A 19,520-nucleotide genomic window follows, 5' to 3' on the forward strand; every position below is an offset into this window, starting at 1 on the left:
GGCAGTCAATGGTATATTCAATATTCTTCACCAACACCATAATTCAAAGGCATCAATTCTTCTTCAGTCTTCTTTATTCATTATCCAGCTTTTGCATGCATACACACATATATAATTTTATCCGATTCAAATTTATTTAAAATCATAGTCACACTTCAGGATTACAATGTTTTGATTAGTAACTTTAAGATTAAACCCATGTAAATTAAAAACAGAGACAGAGGATTGGTTTAATTTTTCAGATTTATACAGATTTTTGACAGGTATATGTCCTTAAAGAGACAGTTAAAGAAAATAATGGTTTTGGAGTCAGACAGATAAGGGCTAATGTTCTAGTTTCTCCACTTGCTAGCTGTGGGGAAATCGTGCTTTAGTGACAGAATTCTTGTCTCCCATGCTGCAGATTCGGGTTTGAGTCCCACCAAATGCACCGTGTTGCACATGCAGTTGATTGTGGGGATGGCACAATGCAGGACTGAGCAGTGTTTTATCCTGTCCCTTTGAGTCAGGGCCCAGTTTAATGGTGTGTAACACTACCACCAACTATTAAGACTTTGGATATGTTACTTCACCTTTCTAAGCCTCCATTTCTTTTACCTGTAAAATAAGAATAAAAATACCTGATTCACTGCATTGCTTTAAGGATTAAATTAGATGTCATTTATAAAAACCCTTAATCCATAGCCTGGGCCCTTAGCAATTGCCCAGTAAGCAAGAGCATCTATTATAACTTCAACTGCCTTGCACACAGACTTTCCATGAACTCAGACTGGAAGACATTCTTAGATGCCTGCTACATTCTGTGTACTGTGATCCTAGAAAAATAATTCCTCCTCTTTTAATGCAGTTTTTTCTATTTTTTTTTAAATCACAAGTAGTTTCATTCATTTATCTTTTGCCATCACACTGAAATTTTCCAAACTTGAGAGTGTTTCTTCTACACAGTTATTTTTTTCCTACCACTCAGAAGTTTCATAATTCTTTATAAGGTAAGTTTCCTGATTCCATTAGTTTTCTTAATCTCACCTTTCAACAAACTTCATGTTCCTGTCTTAGTTATCAAGTACTGCTATAACAAAATACCACAAGTGAGTTGGCTTTTAAAAACTTTTATTTTCCCACAGTTTAGGAGTCTAGAAGCTCAAATTCAAGGCACCAATTCCAGGGGAAGAGTTTCAGTCAGCTCTAGGGAAGGTCTTTGTCTCTTTTCAGTTTCTGTTCCTTGCTTTCTTGGTGATCTTCACGTGGCCAAGGGCCTAGGGACCTCTATCCAGAATCCAGAAGGCATGGCCAATGCCCAGAGTCTGAAGGGCAGGGCCATGCCCAGACGATCCCAAAGAACAGGGTTATTTTCAAGGCTTGAGATCTAATATAAATTGTTCTGCTGGGTTTTGGACTTGGGAGCCCTGGTGGCACAGTGGCTAAAATGCTCAGTTGCTAACCAAAAGCTCAGTGATTCCAACCCACCAGCCACTCTGTGATAGAAACATGTGGCAGTATGCTTCAGCCAAGATTTACAGCCTCAGAAACTTTGCGGGGCAGTTCTACCCTGTCTTATAGGGTCACTATAAGTCAGAACCAACTTGACAGCAGTGGGTTTAGTTCTTTTGGAATAGTATAGGCATATCTCAGAGATATTGTGGGTTTGGTTCCAGACCACTGTAAAAAAGTGAGTATTGCAATAAAGTGAGTCACACGAATTTTTTGGTTTCCCAGAGCATATAAAAGTTATGAGTACACTATACTGTAGTTGATTAAGTATGCAATAGCATTAAGTCTAAAAAAACAATGTACATACCTTAATTAAAAACTAAGTTATTGCTAAAAGATGTTAACCATCATCTGAGCCTTCAGCAAGCTGTAATCTTTCTGCTGGTGGAGGGTCTTGCCTCGATTTTGATGGCTGTTGACTGATCAGAGTGGTGGTTGTTGAAAGTTGGAGTGGCTGTGGCAGTTTCTTAAAATAAGACAAAATGAAAATTTACTGCATCGATTAAGTCTTCCTTTCACAAAAGATTTTTCTGTAGCATGTGATGCTACTTGATAGCATTTTACCCACAGTAGAATTTCTTTCAAAATTGAAGTTAATCCTCTCAAACCCTGCTGCTACTTTATCAACTAAGTTCATGAAATATTCTAAATCCTTTGTTGTCATTTCAACAATGATAACAGTATCTTCACCAGGAATAGATTCCATCTCAAGAAACCACTTTCTTTGCTCATCGATAAGAAGCAACGCCTCATCCATTAAATTTTTATCATGAGAGTGCAGCAATTCAATCACATATTAAGGCTCCACTTCTAATTCTAGCTCTCTTGCTATTTCCACCACATCTGCAGTTACTTGCTCCACTGAAGTCTTGAATTCTTCAAAGTCAACAAGAATATTTGGAATTAACTTCTTCCAAACTCCTGTTAATATTGATATTATGACCTCTTCCCATGAATCATATATGTTCTTAATTGCATCTAGAATGGTGAAACCTTTCCAGAAGGCTTTAAATTTACTTTGCCAAGATTCATTAGAGTAATCACTATCTACAGCAGCTATAGCCTTACAAAACGTATTTCTTAAATAATTAGACTTGAAAATCAAAATTACTCCTTGATCTTGCACTGCAGAATGGATATTGTGTTAATAGGTATGAAAACAAAGTTAATCTCTTTGTACCTCTACATCAGAGCTCTTGGGTAGCCAGGGCATTGCCAATGTGCAGTAATATTTTTAAAAGAATCTTTTTTTCTAAGAATAAGGCCTCAATAGTGAGCTTAAAATAGTCAGTAAACCATATTGTAAACAGATGTGCTGTCATCCAGGCTTTGTTGTTCCATCTATGGAGCACAGGCAGAGTTGATTTAGCATAATCCTTAAAGGTCCTAGGATTTTCAGGATGGTAAATGAGCATTAAATTCAACTTAAAGCCACCAGCTGCATTAGCTCCTAACAAGAGAGTCAGCCTGTCCTTTGAAGCTTTGAAGCCAGGCATTGAATTCTAACTACAAAAGTCCAAGATGGCATCTCCTTCCAAAATACGGCCGTTTCGTCTACATTGGAAATCTGTTGTTTAGTGTAGCCACCTTCATCGACTATCTTAGCTTAGATCTTCTGGATAACTTGCTGCAGCTTCAGCATCAGCACTTGCTTTTTCATCTTGTACTTTTATGTTATGGAGATGGCTTCTTTCCTTAAAGCTAATGAACAAACCTCTGCTAGCTTCAAACTTTTCTTCCATAGCTTCCTCACCTCTGAGCTTTCATAGAATTGAAGAGAGTTAGGGCCATGCTCTGGATTAGGCTTTGGCTTAAGGAAATGTTGTGGCTCATTTGATCTTCTATCCAGACCACTAAAACTTTGTCCTCATCACCAAAAAGGCTATTTTGCTCTCTTACCATCCATGTGTTCGCTAGAGTAGCACTTTTAATTTTCTTCAAGAACTTTTCCTTTGTATTCACAATTTGGTTAACTGTTTAACACAAGAGGCCTAGCTTTCTGCATACCTCAGCTTTCAAGATGCCTTCCTCACTAAGCTTAATCATTTCTACCTTTTGATTTAAAGTGAGAGACATGCAACCCTTCCTTTCACTTGAACACATAGAGGCCATTGTAGGGTTATTAATTAGACTAATTTCAATATTGTCATGTCTCAGAGAATAGGGAGGCCTATGGAGAAGAGAGAGATGGGGGAATGGCCAGTCAGTGGAGCAATCAGAACACACACAACATTCATGAATTAAGTTCACAATCTTATACGGGCACAGTTTATGGTGCCCCAAAACAATTACAATAGTAACATCAAAGATCATTGATCACAGGTCACCATATCAGATATAGTAATAATGAAAAAGTTTGAAATACTGTGAGAATTGCCAAAATGTTACACAGAGAGATGAAGTGAGCAGATGCTGTTGGAAAAATGGCACACTTAGACTTGCTCAATGCAGGGTTGCCACAAACCTTCAATTTGTAAAAAAAACAAAAACAAAAAACAACATCTGTGAAGTGCAATAAAGTGAAGAACAATAAAAATGAAGATGTATGCCTGTAAAAGCCTCGAGTGCTTTCAGGAGAACACTGGTAGAATTATGGATGCCAAAGGCTCAGAAGGAAGTAAGGAGAACTATAAAGAAAGCCTTTATTGTCTTAGAGAATACATATAGCACCAGGAACAGAATGTTGCTAGAAATGTGGACATTAAATGTGTTTCTGGGGAGGCTTTAAAAGGAAATTATGACTATGTGATTGGACAATGGAGGAAACATGATGCTTTTTATGCCATGACAAAGAACTTGTCTAAATTATGTTCAAATGTTTGGTGGAAGGTAGAACTTGAAAGTGATGAACTTGGGTATCTGGATGAAGAGATTTCTAAGCAAAATTGTAAAGGGGCCATGTGGTTTCTCCTTGCCACTTATAGTAAGATGTGAAAGAAAAGAGATGGACTTAAAAATGAACTGTGTAAAATGAGAAGAGAACTTAAATGTTTGGAAAATCCTGTTGTACAAACTAAGGACATGTGTCCTGAATGTTCACCAAGGACATGGCTACACAATCTTTTGTTAGAAGAGATTAAGCCTGTGACTGATGGATCTAACCAACTACCACAGCAGAAAACTCATCACCTTAGACTGAAGGGAACAAAGAACCAAAGGAGAGAAACTGTCTGCTTCTTGAAATTCTACAGGTAGGGAACAAAGGAACTACATCTGTTGTCCTCCAAGAAAAGAAAAGGATCATCCCTATAGCAGCTCAGAGATCAGCATAACCATCAGAAGGAGCACAGGAAGCAGCCTATTTGGTTTCAAAGCGTGGGGTAACCATCTCCTAAATCTCAAACTGTGGGGCCACAGCCTCCTAGGTTTCAAAGAGTCAGATCTTTGCCAGCTCAGTTCTAGAGTGTGTAGCTGCCATTAAGATATGACAGGGGATGGGGTCACTGCCCAGAGCTGAGAGGGTGGGGCTGCCATACCCAAGGGGCAGGAGAATGGGGCCTGTTGGGGCCAAGGGGGTGGGGTCTCCACTCAGATGGACTAGGAGAATGGGACCACCCAAGGCCGAGGGAGTAGAGTTGCCATCCCAATGGACCTGGAAGGTGAAGCTGAAGCCCAGGGCCAGCAAGCCTCCATCCAGAATCTAGGAGGCATGGCCAACACTCAGGCTCTGGAGACCAGGACCATTGTCCAGGTGGTCTCAGAGAACAGACAATTATTTTCAAGACTTGCAAGCTAATGTAAATTTTTCTGCTAGGTTTTAGACTTGCTTGGTACCTGTCATCCCTTCTTTCCCTCCAGTTTCTCCCATTTGTAATGAAAATGTCTACCTTGTGCCTGTTCCACCTTCATACTTTAGAAACAGAAAACTTGTAATCCAGGTTTCACAGGTTCACAGATAAAGAAGAATTTTTCCCCAGGATGGAATATGCCTAGTCTTGCCCATATTTGATTTAGATGATTCAGAATATAAGATTTTGAACTTGGAATGGATTTAAGACTTTTGGGATGATGTGATGGGGTATATGTGGTTTGCATGTGGCAAGGACATGAATTTTTGAGGGCTAGAATCTTATGGGTTGAATTATGTCCCCCCAAAATATGTGTTTTAAATCCTAACCTCTATGCCCATGTTTATAATCACATGTAGGAATGGACTATCTGTGATATGTCAGTGAGGTAGGATTAGTATAGGGAGGGTGTATCTTGAATCAATCTTTTTTGAGGTATAAAAGAGATTAAACAAGTGAGCAGAGCAGAAATGGTAGAAGAGAGATATCAAGCCACGTGAAGATTGTCCAGGAGCAGAAGCTCAGAAGAAACAAGGACCTTCCTCCAGACCCAATAGAGAGAGAAAGCCTTCCCCTAGAGCCAGCACCCTGAATTCGAACTTCTAGCCTCTTACACTGTAAGAAAATTAATTTTCTTTCGTTAAAGTCACCCATTTGTGGTATTTCTGTCATAGCAGTACTAGATAACTAAGACACTAGTCTTGGACATGCAGTTGCAAACTTAAAAATAAATAAATAAATGGGAGTAAACATTTCTGGCCTCTGCAAGAAAAAAAAAAAATCTGTTTATCTTGGTAACTAAGAACAAGCATGAGGATGAGATCAAAGATAACTGCTTCCCTAGAGACAGTGCAGTGCAGACTGTCTGTACCAGCAGTCACTTCAGATGTAGATGGCAGTTGGAGCAGAGGAAGTGCAGTGTTCCTATGCTGCTTTGATCTAAGAACGTTAGCGCCACCACCATGTGGCATTCTTCTGATAAATGGAGCTATTTCCACAGCAACTATTCTTCATTTGTACTCTTCAACCTGATTCCCTGCCCTCTCTACTCCCTTATTTTAAAAAGTGTTGGCAATGGTACAGCAGTGAATGAAACTCCTTAAAATTCCACTGGGGCTCTAAACAGGAAATAAAAAAAATTGCTGCGGGGTCTTGAGCAAATCATTTCCCCTTTCTTGGCGTATCAGTTTTTTAATCTATAATGAGTAGCTTGGGGTTGTAGGAGGGGGAAGATTTGTAAGGCCTTCTAACTCTGACTTTCCTCTTTCTCTCTCTCTCTCCTTCCTTCCTTCTTTTCCTTTTTAATATTACAGATATTTTCCTCTATATGTCTCAAGTACATTGTCATTTGTAATTGTTATTGTTTAAACTTCACACATATACATATATACGCAAAGTTTAAATATCTCTATCATTGAACTTTCCAGCCACTGCCCAATGTGAAGGCTACCTTGACATTCAATGGTTGTCTCTTCACTAAGTCAGTCTCTAGAGACAAGGGTCATGAAATTGCAGCCCAAGATCACAAAAAGCACCCCAGCTGTCTAAAATGTTGGGATGGTTGGCAGTTTCTACTTTAAAAATCACCTTGTTCATTTGGTATTCTCAGAAGCGCTCTCATTGTTATTTATTTTTTAGTATTCAATGCGAAATATCAAAAGAACTAAATGTCAAGTCCAGGGAGCAAATGTTTTAAGAGAATTTATTTTTGTACCAATTTAACTTTTCTCTGAATTTCAAGAACAAGGGCCTGATTTGGGGTGGGGGCGGTGCATTATGTTAAATGGACTCATCTAGTTCTAATTACTGCTCCCTACTACAAGGTTCAAGGGTGCCATGCTCCCCTCAGCATGTATAAAGTACTGGCTGGACGGATTGTACTAAATGAAGAAATCTCTCCAATTATAAATGATTAAAAAGAAAAAAAGGGGGGGAACCCTATACTGTAAATCCAAAGTGTGAATTATCATATCTTCAGATATAAAGGATTTGAGAGAAGGGTGAGGAGAGGAAACCCTGGTTGTTTATAACATTTCTATAATCTATTCTGAAGAACTTAGAATGCCAGCTTTGTCCCACAGCCGTTACTTCTGCAGCAATTTTTTTTTTCTTTTGAAATCTCTTCCTTTTATCTTTTAATGAAAAACAGCTGAGGAATAGTTTTATTATTTCTAAGCATATGAGTGATAATTTCTGGAGTGGCTGTTTTCACAAAAGATTTCAAAGAAGTTGTCTTTTTCAAAATCTTACTCCATTACAGCCAGCTAATAACAATATTAGTCTCTCTCCTTGACATCTGCTTTGCCAATTTCCATTGATTTGTTTTAGTCCTATGATAGACAAAAAAATCAACAACCACAAATATGCCAAGATATATTTATGAAGCCTACTATGTGCAGTGAACAGGGCCAAGAAGCTTCCCACATGCAAAGAACGCTGAACCAGATGTGGCAGAAGAGACAAGGGCATCAGTTTCAGTAGGAATTCAGGGCCAAGAGGAAGTCTCACTATGTCTGATCTATTATGCAGACAATGTGAAAGTCAAGGGATAGGCTCATCTGGCAGACAAAGCTTTCCCTGGAAGGCCTAATAAGAAATAGGAACTTCAAAATATTCGTGCTGATGCTTTAGAATTTGAAAAGTTCTGCAACCAATCTTACTGACACTTATGAAGATAGGAATAAGAAGGTAATATTAACCTGAAGAGCCTCAAAGGCCATAGAATTAAAACAGAAATGCACAATACCCATTATTTTTCTGGGGGTAGAAGTCTACTTTGAAATTTTCACAAAGCCATGAGATTTCTTGGGCATTGGATGCTGAAGATGACCTCTCTGAGAATAGAAATAAAACAGGGAGAAAGGGGGTCAGAAAATCCAACACGGGATTAACAGGCTGTCCATAGGAAAATGGTTGTAGGGTAAAAAGCCTGAGTTGGAAGGCTAAGGGCAGCGCCCAAGGCAGCCTGTTGAGTTTCAAACAAACCACAGCCTGCAACTGAGTGTCATCAAGGTTGACTGTTTCTACAGCATCATACATAACAATAAAGTGCTTATCACGTTTGTTTGACTTACCAATCAATTTTGAAGTCTGGCACTTGGGTTCCAAAGACAGCATTTTATCTCTCAAAGAATATAAAATACATGCTTTTATCAAATAATAGGAAACAAACAAAAAGAACAGAGCCTTTAGAGCAGTGATTCCCCAAGCGTGGTCCCAAGTTAGCAGCATCACCTGGGCACTTGTTAGAAGTGCAACTTCTTGAGTCCCAACCCAGACCTACTAAATTCGAAACACTGGGGGTGGCTAACACAAACCTTTCAGATGATTCTCATGCCTGCTAAAATTTGAGAACCACTGCTTTGGGCTTTGATGAATAGGTAGAATATGCCATACTTAAAAGTTCAATTTGTAAAAGAAAAAGTTGTCAAATCAATTTGTAAAGAATTTGCTATGTATCTATTCTGTTGCTGTAAGAGTGCAAACCAGGTGCTATTGAGTCATCTCCAAGTCATGGCAACCCCATGTGTGTCAGCGTAGAACTGTGCTCCGCTGGGTTTCAAAGGCTAATTTTTTAGAAATAGATTGCCAGACCTCTCTTCCAAGGTGCCTCTGGGTGGACGTGGACCTTCATCTTTTTTGTTAACAGCCAAGTGAGTTAATCATTTACTCACACAGGGACTCTGTGAGGGTATAAACCCTGGCCTAAAGCAGTCATTTCAGCAGCATGTACAAAGCAATTAGAGAACAAGTCAAGGCATGGTGTCATCAAGAAACCAAACCAAGTGTCTGAGGAGAGCTGTAAGGAAGCAGGCAGGGGATAAGAGAGTATGAGCTGGAGTCATCCAGAAAGAGAAAAGATAGGAAGTAAGCAAATCCATCTAGGAGACTTTGCCATAAAAGTCTTCCCATCCTCCAGGAGGTCATCATCAGCATCCCATGCCCAAGAAATTTCATGGCCTTGAAAAAATGAAAGCAAATTCTCCTTCCCCCCAAAAAATATTGGCAGTGCCTGTCTTAAAGCACATTTGTATAATGAGTGCTTGTAATGGGCATTTCTAATTCATGACGGAATGCCTACTCTACTTACGCAAGAAAAAAGACAAAAAAGCAAAAGGATAGCTCTCTACTTCTATACTCCCCATCACAAGCATAAGAGGTCAGAGAAAGCCTTTCCTAGATACAAATTGATGGACACTCTGCAGTCTCCCGTTTCTCTGTTCCTTATATATACATGTGTTTATAGTCAGTCAGAGCATGAGAGCTGACACCCTCCCAGCTGTATCCAACTTCCCTTGAAGTCTATAATGATTTAACCAAAGGGATATCGCAAGCCGACAAGGGTAGGTACACAGTTGTATTAATAGCCTGAGTAAGAAGAGTTTTAGAAATGTGATGTCCACACAGTAACAAAACATCTGTCAGTGTTCCCATCTCTCTGAATCAAGGAGAGATTTGGGAAAGGGGGTACCTAAAAGGAAATCTTATACCTCTTCTATTTGCCAAATTCTCTAGTCTTGGAAAACACATATCACACTAAAGCACACTAAAATCATGCAAGCCAGGCAGTAAAACCTCATTGTACAAATTTTATGTCCTATTTGCAATAAGAGAGTCAATTACACTAGGCATAAATTATTTTTGAGTAGGGTAAATTGCTTCAGAAGTATAAGAAGTCATGACCCAATTTATGCCTAAGATACAAGGGATTTTAGAAAGTCTCAATTATTCTGGTTCCAAAAATGTTTCTAATGCACAGAAAGTCACTGTAGGATACCACTGGAAAGTCACCATATGTCACCACTCATGCTGAACAGCCAACAGCCTAAAATATAGTTTTTCTGAATTTTGCTGCTTCAAATTTAAAAAATCACATGGCAGAATTTCCTGTGTATTGGACATTAGCTCATATTCTGGACTTCATTAATGCAGAGAATCCTGTTCCCAATGGACCCTGGTGAGATGGTGAAATATCTTCCAGAACTTTCTGGAAATCTTCAGGCCCTTACCAGAAGTGCTCCATGTCTGAACGCTGGACAATTTCAGATCCTGCTTATGGCACATGGCTCATCTTTTTTAGTGATGAGAGGGCAAGACAAGCCAACTGCAGCTAGCAAAATTGATCTTGGCAAGATTGTGACTTCCATCAGTGAATGCAGCAAAGACAGGCCATTAAAGTAATTGAGAATTCATCTCTCACTAGCTTAGTATTGTTGAGAAGAATTTTTATATTTATTTTTAATTCAACGTGTCTACAAAAGACTAACACCACCACCACCACCTGAGGAAAGTTTTACTGCTAATGATACTAATAATAACTTCACTGAGAACGAGCGACATGTCATTTTTTCCAAGCTGTTTTGTTTCACCCTCCAACTCCAAGTCATAGATGGCAACTCCAATTTTACAGAGAATGAAACTGAGACTCACAGAGGTTAAGCAACTTGCCCAAATTCACAGTTAGGAGGCAAGAGAGCCAGATTTCAATTCCATATCTAACATCAAAACCCAGGCTCTTCACCTACACAGTCTCCCCTGTTTTACACCCACTGAAGTGATTTCTTCCCCCTGACAAAGTGTCACTTTGAATTGTTCCTCATTCTCTAGTGCTACTGGCACATTGCTGTGTGATATGCTTACCTGTCTTTATTTTTTTTTTTTTTCTTTTCTTTTCAGCCCCTTTGATGTAGATCCATATTTCAAATCTGTGGAGCCTACATTGCAGAAATGTAAGCCACCTTTGCCTCCTGTCTTGTATTTATAGCACACATCTCTAAGGCCTCATCTACTTTCTTCTGAAGAAATATCACTCCTTCCAGGAAGAGAGTTAAAGACTGACCGAAACTCAGCATTGTGTCATTGAAGTGAATCATCTAAGTAAGCCCATCAGAGAAAACATCATTTTCTCCCAGCATCAGTCAGCTTTGTGAAAACTGTAAAGCAGGTATGGCCTTGGGCCCTCCCACCTCCCTCAACCCTCTACACCTTCCTTGTTGTCGTTGTTGTTAGGTGTCATCAAGTCAGTTCCAACTCATAGCTACCCTATAGGACAGAGTAGGACGACCCCATAAGTTTTCCAAAGAACAGCTGGTGGATTCGAAGTGCCGACCTTTTGGTTAGCAACCATAGCTCTTGACCACTGCACCATCATGGCTCCACACCTTCTTTAGCACCCAGCATTTTGAGGCCCAAGTTATTATACAGAAATTATCCCCTGCTATTGTCCTTTTTAACTTAAATTCTTCTATAAGCCTTACCTCTTTAACTTAAATTCGTTCATAAGCCTTACCTCTACCTTGCTGCATTCCTTAGCCAGCTAGTCTGCTAAATTATTTCTTTGCCAGTTATTAATAGGTCCCTGGGTAGTGCCAACAGTTTGCACTCAGCTGCCAACAGAAAGGTTGGTGGATCAAACCCACCCAATGGCTCCACAGGGGAAAGGCCTGGTGACCTGTTCCCATAAAGATTACATCCAAGAAAACCCTATGGAACACAGTTCTACTCTGCAACACATGGCATCGCTATGAATTGGAGTTGACTCAACTGTAACACATTTTTTTTTTTTTTAGTTGTTAGCAGCTGACAAGGTCATAATTTATTGTCCCCCTCCAGAGAGAAATGGCTTCAGCATAAGTTTTACCAAAAAATCTCTAAATGTAAAATTTCAGTTATTGGGGCAGGCCAGCAAGAAAGATAAATCTACGAAATTGCCCTAGAATCTTTAGATTGTACAGCTCAGAACCTTCGATAGCAATCATTTCACCTGTCTCCGAGGCCCTCACTTTATGGTTAAGAAATTAAAGCCCAGAGCGGGAAATTTTACCCCAAACCAGTCAGAATGCAATCTAGGTCTCCCGTTCAATAACTTTCAATAAGCACATACAATCTTTCTCATTCTTCCTAATTTAGGTTAAGCTAGGAGCTGTTTATGCCCAGAAAAAAGTTACCATAAATTCATAAATGAGGTCAATAATTTTGATCCAAAGTTTGGTTTAATAACCTGGTTTAATAATTTCCTTTGAAGCTACCCCAACACAGTTTGCAAAATCTTTTTGAACAAAAGACCCAAAGTCCAACAGTCTGAACTATTCTTAATGTCCCTGGCTATATCAAAAATGCTACTGCTGGTTTTATTTAAATAAGTTGCATGTGTTCAGAACCATTATGGAAAAATAAAATAATCTGAGGGGTTGCATAGTCAGTGTTTGGCTTGGTTTAAAAATAATTTAGGGTCTGTAGCTGATAATACACCTAAGAAACAAGAAATTAACAAATAACACATACACATTTTTATATCACTATAAAACCTAATCAGTTGTTATATAAGCAGAAGATGAAAAGAAAAACTAACAGAAACTTAAAATTGAAAAAATACCCCAAAAATCTTTGTAAAAAATGAGTCAGATTCTCCCAGAATGACTGTTTAAGACCAACTCTTTCAGACAATCTCTTGTTTGAAACAGGCCTGGAGTCATATCAAAGGACACTGGTAAGGAAAATACTATCTTTCTTTTTTGATAAAAGGAAAATTCTTCAAAGAATCAGTCTTGAGAACTATTTGAAAAATAACAAATGCCAAAAGAAATATTTATAGTCTTCAAATTGTTATATGAATGATTTGAAACATGTGGTGGTACCAAAACAATGAAATCAAATGTGGCAGCTCCACATGTTTCTACCAAGAGAAATTTTATGAAAATAGTCTCCAGAACACACATGACAATAGCAAAAGGACAGAAACAGATATAGAGCTTTCCGCTTGAGTCAAACCCACCCGGGTGCTGGCAGGTCAATCCTGACTCACTGAGACCCCATGTGTATCAGAGTCGAGCTGTGCTCCACAGGATTTGCAATGACTGTGATCTTTCAGAAGTAGATCACCAGGTCTTTCTTCTGAGGTACCTCTGGGAGCATGCAAACCTCTAACATTTTCTTTCCACTAGTGAAGCTAAGTTCTTAACCATTTGTGCACCCAGTGACTCCTAGTCAAATCTATAACCTCATTGCCATCAAGTCAATTCCGACTCATAGTGACCCTATAGGACAGAGTAAAACTGCCCCATAGGGTTTCCAGGGAGTGGCTGGTGGATTCAAACCACCAACCTTTTGGTTAGCCACTGTACCACCAGGGCTCCAGCCAAATCTATATTGGTGTTAAAATCAACAACATCAATAATTCTTAGTGTTGTGGTAAACTCCTTTGAGAATCTGAATCTTCCCTTGGGGGGAAAAAAAAAATTCACCTACACATACGCTTTTACACAACTCTGAAGGGTTATGGACTCCAGAAGCTAATTTATGAAATCCATTTTAAGAACATCAGATCCCCAGGTAAACTCTTGATGAAAAGAGAAACAGAAGTAAGTATTAAGATAATATTTTGTAACAGCTTTTTTTCAAAGTGTGAAACCAATCAACTGAACTAATCAAGGGCTTGGTGGCTCCTCCTCTGTGCTAGGAGATGGGTTGCTGATAAGAGTCAAAGAAGTGAGATTTTTTTTTTCACGTTGCTAGAAATTTGGGTGACTTGAGGTTGTGGGCAGGAACTAGAAATTGTCCAGTAAGTAGTAGACAGTAGGGAAATGGTCATTCCCCCAACCTTGTTATTTCACCCAGGTCTCTTACGAGCTGAAAATAGGAAGGCTTACAGTTGGTTTCCTTGTGCGTGGATAGATGCAGGGATGGATTTTTCCAGCCATACTTTTGAGAAAGAAGGAAGCAGTAAAAACTCAATGGAAGGAAAGAGAAATTCTGCAACACTGGATTCTTCGTTCTAAGCACCTCTCTTCTACTGGGAATAATAGGTAACGCTCAAAGAGATAAGATTAACTAGTACACTTGAGGTAAATTCTGCCCTCTGTAATGAATGAAAAGAAATAAAAGAGCCCAACTTCGCATGTCCAGCAGTTGACAGACAAGACTAGAGATCTCACATGAGGGAGAAGCAACAGCCATCAGCAACATATCTCAGAGGGAGTCTGGAAGCAGCAGAATGGGACATGGCACCAAGATAGCTTCTAGCAGTGCACCAGGCATCAGGAGTACACAGGCACTGATCTAAACCCACTGCCTGCATTCGGCATGCACAGAGTAAGTGCTTTCCAAACATCTCTGTAAGGAAAGAAGGGAGGGAGGAATAGGGGGACAGACAGAGGGAGGGAAGGAGGGAGAAAAGGAAGAAGGGCGGGAAGGAGGGAAAGAGGGAGAAATATATAAAGTGAGAGAGTAAAACATGTAAGCAATGAACTCAGAAGGGAACACCAGTTTTGCTGCACTTACCCCCACCTCTTCTCCTCATCACTTCATAAAATATTGATTGGGTGAGGAGATTCTCAGAGCCAGGCACAGTCAGGGCCCCAGGCCCTCAGTGCCATGAGCAATGGTCACAAAATGTCTCTCCAGCCCTCCCTCGAGGGTGTACTACTGGCTCAGTAGACAGAGTCACAACTACCAAGAGTGACCCTGAGCAGCAATGGAGGCAAAGAGCAGGAGACTCACCTCAGGAGCTGTATATGATTTAACTTTTCTAAGGCAAGAGGCCTTTGGAAGAAGGATCAAATGGCTTATTTGTAACAGAGAATCTGTGTCCTTCTCTCTTGTGTACCTTTGGGTGTTTCTTCATTCCTCAACCAGAAAAAGAGCAAATCCAAAGGGAGAAGAATTTAACATCAATTCAGAAATAAGCTGACTGAACTTGTCAGGACCATGATAACATGATTGTCCGACCACACTGGGAAAAAAAATAAACAAACCTAACTCACTTTGCCAATTGGAACTTGACTAATGCCATTCAAAGGCAGTGGCAGTGTTAGACCCTTAAGAAAATTCTACCCTTATTCTAAAGTTCTTGAAGAATATTTATTTTCACTTTACTTAATAACCTCTATATGAGGACACCTAGAAGGAAATCCCCCATTTTGTTGTAGAAGTCAAGGCTTCCTATTTTGGTTGCACTCTGGCACCATACGTAGTGAATCAGAGTCATGAGCTCCAATGACGACCCTTCCACACTGACAACATGAGTGGCTTCTGTCAGTCACTTAACCTTTCAGAGCTTTCATTTCTACATCTATAATTGTGGAAATTATACATCTGGATGGTGTCTAAGTCTTCTTACAGCTAGATGACACCAGGTCATACTTTGGCGGTCACCAAACAAAACTGAGTGGCTAATAGTCTCAGTTTGGGTGATGTCATGCCATTAATGATAACAGATTTTTACTCTCAACACTAAAATCACATAGTAGGAAATTTAATAACAGTTCATTTCGGCTCACTAATGACTAGGCTATCGATGTTTATACATTCTATTTTTGATGACTTCCAATTTTCCTAGATTCACAATTCATACATTCCACGTTCCAATTATTAATGGATGTTTGCAGCTGTTTCTTCTCATGAAGGTCCCTAAAGCTTGACTCCATTCATGTCATTAAGGCTGAATCTCCTTTGAGAAGGCAGCTCTTCCCCAGTCGTATTTTGAGTGCCTCCCAATCTGAGGGGTTCATGTTCTGGCAATGTATCAGACAATGTTTTCCTGCTATTCCTAAGGTTTTCACTGGCAATTTCTTTTCAGAAGTAGACCACCAGCTCCTTCGTCCTAGTCTGTCTTAGTCTGGAAGCTCAGCTGAAACCTGTCCACCATGGGTGACCCTGCTGGTATCTGAATAACAGTGGCATATCTTCCAGCACCACAGCAACATGCATGCCCCTACAGTACAACAACCTGACTGACCACAGTTATATGATCTACTGTGCTGGAAATGACAATTTGAAGAGGAATGGCATTGCATTCATCATCAAAAAGGACATTTCAAGATCTATCCTGAAGTATAATGTTATCAGTGATAGGATAATATCGATACACCTACAAGGAAGACCAGTTAATATGGCTATTATTAAAATTTACACACCAACCACTAAGGCCAAAGATGAAGAAATTGAAGATTTTTACCAACTTCTGCAGTCTGAAGTTCACTGAACATGCAATCAGGATGCATTGATAATTACTGGTGATTGGAATGCAAAAGTTGGAAACAAAGAAGAAAGATCAGTAGTTAGAAAATATGGCCTTGGTGATAGAAACAATGCCAGAGATCGCACGACAGAATTTTACAAGACCAATGACTTCCTCATTGCAAATACTCTTTTTTCACCAACATAAATGCTGACTATACACGTGGACCTCACCAGATGGAATACACAGGAATCAAATCAACCACATCTGTGGAAAGAGATGATGGAGAAGCTTGATATCATCAGTCAGAACAAGACCAGGGGCAACTGTGGAACAGATCATGAATTGCTCATATGTAAGTTCAAGTAGAAGCTGAAGAAAATTAGAACAATTCCACAAGAACTGAAGTATGACCTTGATTATATCCTACCTAAATTGAGACCATTTCAAGAATAGATTTGATTTATTGAACACTAATGATGAAAGACCAGACAATTTGTGGAATGACATCAAGGACATCATACATGAACAAAGCAAGAGGTACTAAAAAGACAGGAAAAAAAGAAAAGACCAAAATGGATGTCAGAAGAGACTCTCAAACTTGCTCTTGAACATCGAGTAACTAAAACAAACAGAAGAAATGATGAGATGAAGTAAAAGCACCAAAGAGAAGATTTCAAAGGGCAGCTTGAGAAGACAAAGTAAACTATTATAATGACATGTGAAAAGACCTAGAGATAGAAAATCAAAACAGATGGGCACACCCTGGATTTCTCAAGCTGAAAGAATGGAATTAAAAATTCAAGCTTAAACTTGCACTACTGAAGGGTCCTATGGGGAAAATATTAAAAGATGCAGGAAGAATTAAAAGAAGATGCAAGGAACACACAGAGTCGCTATACCAAAAAGAATTGCTCAATGTTCAACCATTTCAGGAGGTAGCATATGATCAGGAACTCATGGTACTGAAGGAAGAGGTACAAGCTGCATGGAAGGCACTGGCGTGTATTGGTGTGTATCATACCATGGACTGCTAAAAGAATGAACAAATTTGTCTTGGAATAAGTACAGCCAGAGTGCTCCTTAGAAGCAAGGATGGCAAGACTTCTCATATGCTTTGGACATATTATCAGAAGAGACTAGTCCCTGGAGAAGAACAACATGCTTGGTAAAGTAGATGATAAAAAAGAAGACTCTTGATGAGATGGACTGAGACAATGGCTGCAACAATGGGCTCAGGCACAACAATGATCATGAGGATAGTGCAGGACCAGGCAGTGTTTCATTCCATTTTACATAGGGTCATTATGAGTTGGAACTGACTCGACAGCACCTAACAGCAACATCAGGGACAAAATATTGAACAACTCAGGAAGCATCAAAAGAATATGGAAGAAATACACAAAGTCACTGTATTAAAAAGAATTGGTCAACATTCAACCGTTTCAGGAGGTAGCATATGATAAAGTACCAATGGTACTGAAGGAAAAAGTCCAAGCTGCACTGAAGGCATTGGCAAAATATAAGGCTCCAGGAATTGAGGGAATACCAAATGAGATATTTTGACAAAGGGATGCAACTTTGGAAGTGCTCAGTCATCTATGCCAAGGAATTTGGAAGACAGCTACCCGGCCAACTGACTGAAAGAAACCCATATTTGTGCCTATTTCATAGAAAGGTAATCCAATATAATGCAGAAATTATCAAACAATATCATTAATATCACAAGCAAGTAAAATTCTGCTGAAGACAATTTAAAATTTTTTGTAGGAGTACATCAACAGAACAGCCAGAAATTCAAGCTGGATTCAGAAGAGGACCTAGAACGAAGAATATCATTGCTGATGTCAGATAGACCATGACTGAAAGCAGAGAATACCAGAAAAGTACTTACCTGTATCTTATTGATGACACAAAGGCATTTGACTGTAGGTATCATAACAAATTAAGGATAACATTGCAAAGAATGGGAATTCCAGAACACTTAATCATGCTCATGAGGAATTTGTATGTAGACCAAGAGACGATTGTTTGAACACAACAAGGGGATAGTTGTGGTTTAAAATCAGGAAAGGTATGCATCAGGGGTATATCTTTTCACCATACTTATGCAATCTGTATGCTGAGCAAGTAATCCGAGAAGCTGGACTATATGAAGAAGAACGCGGCATCAGGTTGGAGGAAGACTCATTAACAACCTGCAATATGCACGTTATCAGGAGGGACCAATCCCTTGAGAAGGACATCGTGCTTGTTAAAGTGTTAGTCTACTGTTAACATCACACTTAATGGTGAAATACTAAATTCTTTTCCTCTACCATTGGGAAGGATACATTACCATTGTACTATAGAACATAATTACTCTGAAATAACAAAAATATAAATTAATAAAAGATATAGGTAGTGGAAATCATTAATACCATACGCAAGTAAAATCTTGCTGAAGATCATTCAAAAGCAGTTGCAGCAGTACATTGACAGGGAACTGCCAGAAATTCAAGCCATATTCAGAAGAGGACATGGAACCAGGCATATCATTGCTGATGCCAGATGGATCCAGGCTGAAAGCAAAGAAGACAAAAAAAGATGTTTACCTGTGTTTTATTGACTATGCAAAGGCAATGGACTGTATGGATCACAACAAATTATGGATAAGATCGTGACGAATGAGAATTTCAGAACACTTAATTGTGCTCATGAGGAACCTATACATAGATCAAGAGGCAGTCATTCAAACAGAACAAGAGTCACAGCATGGTTTAAAGTCAGGAAAGGTGTGCATCCAATCATATTCTTTCACCATACATATTCAATTTGTATGCTGAACAAATAATCTGAGAAACTGGACTATATGAAGAAAAATGTAGCATCAGGATTCAGGAAGACTCATTAATAACCTGCAATATGCAAATGATACAGCCTTGCTTGCTGAAAGTGAAGAAGACTTGACCCACTTAGTTATGAAGATCAAAGACTACAGCCTTCAGTATGGATTACGCCTCAACATAAAGAAAACAAAAATCTTCACAACTGGACCAGTAAGCAACATCATGATAAACAGAGGACAGACTGAAGTTGTCAAGGATTTCATTTTACGTGGATCCACAATCAACACCCATGGAATCAGCAGTCAAGAAACCAAACAACGCATTGCATTGTGCAAATCTGCTGCAAAAGATGTCTTTAAAGTGTTAAAAAGCAAAGATGTCACTTTAAGGACTAAGGTGTGCCTGACCCAAGCCATGGCATTTTCAATTGCCTCATATGCATGTGGAAGCTGGACA

The sequence above is a fragment of the Elephas maximus genome, chromosome 2, assembly GCF_024166365.1.
Source record: "Elephas maximus indicus isolate mEleMax1 chromosome 2, mEleMax1 primary haplotype, whole genome shotgun sequence".
Lineage (NCBI taxonomy): Eukaryota > Metazoa > Chordata > Mammalia > Proboscidea > Elephantidae > Elephas > Elephas maximus.